The following is a 3,114-nucleotide window of genomic DNA, read 5'->3' as shown; positions in this document are numbered from 1 at the left end:
CCAGGAACACATGGTATAACTGCAGCCCACATCGGAAGGTCTAAGAACTAAGAAAGCGAACGATGAAAATCCCAATCCAAGGGTGCCCTCCTTCCTCTGCCTTTCGCTGTATGCACATCCCAGTGTGGATTATGTGATACCCACAAGCCTTGGGGTGTGGAATTCACAGGCTCAAACGCTAATCTCACTGAAGACACCCTATCAGAAGGGCCTAACAACGCTCTGAGAGCTATTGCCACCTTCCTTCCCATTTCTCTCTGGAACTATACTGTAGTCTGTGTTGTGTTCCTCCCACTCCTGTGACCCTGGGAATTCTGATGCCTCAGTTTCCTGATCTGTCAAAAACTATTCTGAAAGAAGTATTTCTGAGCTGGGCAGTGGTGGCACACGCCTTTAATCCCAGCACTCAGGAGACAGAAGCAGGCAGATCTATGTGAGTTTGAGGCTAGCCTGGTCTATAAGAGCTACTTCTAGGACAGGCTCCAAAACTACAGCAAAACCCTGTCTCGAAAAAAAAAAAAAAAAAAAACAAACAATTTCTGTGTTCGAAAAGAGCAGGTACTAGTTTGGCACTTCCTATGAAGAAGTTAAATATGGAAGAGGAAGGAGCTTGAAGTTAAATATGCAAATAGATCAAAAGGCCAGGGCAGGCCTGGACCCGGGACACACAACAACCATCTATGCCATCTGGGTTTGCTTTGAGAGTCTCCAGTCAAGTATGCTGGGCGGGGAAAAAAAGATATGAAGGGAGATGTATGCACAGTTGTGTGAACTGAGAACTTGGGAAACGAAGAATAATGTGATGTAACGCACAACCTACTGGGAAGTCCCAGCTGTGCCCATTTCATGGTCCTAAAAGGCATCTAATCAGAAGACAGTATGATTTCCATCTTAGAAGTCAGGAAAACGGTTCTCCCCCAAAGCAAGACATCCTTAAATCCAGAGACAATATTCTCCGTAAAAACATTTTTCCCACCTCTGCCTTGAAGAAATTTAAGGGAAAAAAAAAAAAGTTGAAATTTGTTTCCCAACCTACAGTCCCTTCGGTTAAATAAATCATCGAAGGCATTCAAGGCTTGTTTCAGACCAGTGTGGTGGCTCAGTGGGCAGAAGGGGGGTCACTGTGCCAGCCTGGTCAGCTGAGTTCGGTCCCCAGAATCCGTGGCAGAAGGAGAGAACTGACTTCTGAAAACTGTGCTCTGGCCTCACCACTCATCCCCCCCCCCAAGTAAGAAAACATTCTAAAAACATAAAATATAGTATTTTCACAAGAGAAGCTATGATGTCACAGGTGCTGCATTGTGATGTCATCACAGGATCCCTTTGGTGCCTGATCAAGACAGACAGTGTCCTGTTTTGAATCCAAATCATCTTACTAATGAGGAGCATTGGCAGCAGAGTAGGGAGACCACTCCAAATGAGATAAATGCAGCAGGCAGAGGGCCAAACTCTGCTTGGAGATCTTGAATATTCCACAGGATATTCAGCCAAAACCTGTCTCTTAGTTTTTCAGTAATGAAAGATGACAAAGCGTGGGGTAAAAATAAACCCACTTCTGGTGTTGTTTCTGGCTGGTTCAGCGGGAAATAGCTTCGTTAACCTTCAGGGGACCGCTAGATGTTTGAGATTTGGATGCCTGGGGCGCTCCAGAGAGGAGGAGAAAGGGAGGCTAAGGGGCTGTGGAGTTTCAGGGCCCAATTTCCTCTCTTTGCTTATTTCAGGTGCAAATTTAATCAAGAGTAAGGCTCCTGCGGGCAGACTGTCAATTTAAGGGCCCAAGTGCACCGGCATTGGGCATTGGCGAGAGTGTACCTACACTGAAGCTCCCAGATGCTTGCATCCATCTGAGGTGTGAATTCCACAGATGCCTCGGGTAGTGACCTCTGGAGAAAGCAGCCGGACCAGGATTGCTGGGAAGCTCTCAGCTGATCCGCGGCTCTCTAATATTCTGGATGGCTATTTCCCCCCATCTTTCATCTGCACTTAGAAATACACAGAGAAGCTAAAAAACCACAACAGTCCAGTCAATTTAGAGAATTACCCTACCCCCTCCATTTTGAGGTAATCTGCTATTGCCCCTGCTAGCACCTGTTTAATTGAAAGTGAGACCCCAGCCCCCTAATATCCCTGTAACCAAGGAGTCTGGGATGATTGGAAGCGACACCCCAGTCCCTGGCATCCATCCTAAGGGCACCAATGGAGCGGAAAGCTCCATCTCAAGCCCCTCCCTCTGTGAGTTGCCTTGGGCCGGACTCCACCTCCAGAAAAGCCCTCCAAGCCCTGATCCCTCCCCAGACAGGGGAACTCGAAGTTTGGGGTTTTGAGTGTCTCCCGCTTTCTGTCTTTTCCCCCCACGCCATGCTCCCGTGCCACCTGGGAGTGTGGCATCCATTAAACGAGGGCATTTTTGATGTGGTCTAATCTGGTTTAATTGTAGTTACTTTGTGTCAGCGGAGAGGCTCTTCTTAAGATATTTCCTAACAGCACCAAACTCACCTGGATGACCTTGAACTTTTTATACTCTTACTTCCCCCTGGGATTACAGTGTGTACTACCATCCTGGTTATATGACGCCAGGAATTACATCCCAGGGTGGTCTGTGTACTAGGCAAGCACTCTGCCAACTGGACTGTTCCCTTCTTTCCTTCCTTTCTCTCTCCCTTTTTATTAATTTGTAACAGGGTCTTGCTGTGTCGCCCCAGGGTGCCCTGGAACTCCCTAGAATACTATACAGGCCTCAAACTTGCTGGAAATCTCCCATCTCTGTTTAATCGCGTGATGAGACTATAAACAGGGCTACCACAGCCAGTCTCCTCCTTGCTATGATTTACAGGGTGGGTGACCCTGACAGGTCCCATGGCTGGTGGGAGATGGCAGCCAGTGGGAGACAGACAGGTATACCATGCAGAGAGAGCTTGGGGTATGAAGAATTTATTTAGTGGGTTTGGGGTATGGGGGGAGGGAGAGAGAAAGATAAAGGCGGATAGAGACAGAGAGTGACAGACAGAAAGGAGGGGGTAGAGGCTGCCTCTTCAGAAGAAGACAGGGTGGAGGGGGAGAAGAAGAATGTGAGGAGGAGGAGAAGGAGGAGGAGGAGGAGGAGGAGGAGGAGGA

Source organism: Microtus ochrogaster, chromosome 16 (assembly GCF_000317375.1).
Source record: "Microtus ochrogaster isolate Prairie Vole_2 chromosome 16, MicOch1.0, whole genome shotgun sequence".
NCBI lineage: Eukaryota > Metazoa > Chordata > Mammalia > Rodentia > Cricetidae > Microtus > Microtus ochrogaster.
Note: the sequence above shows the minus strand (reverse complement) of the source record.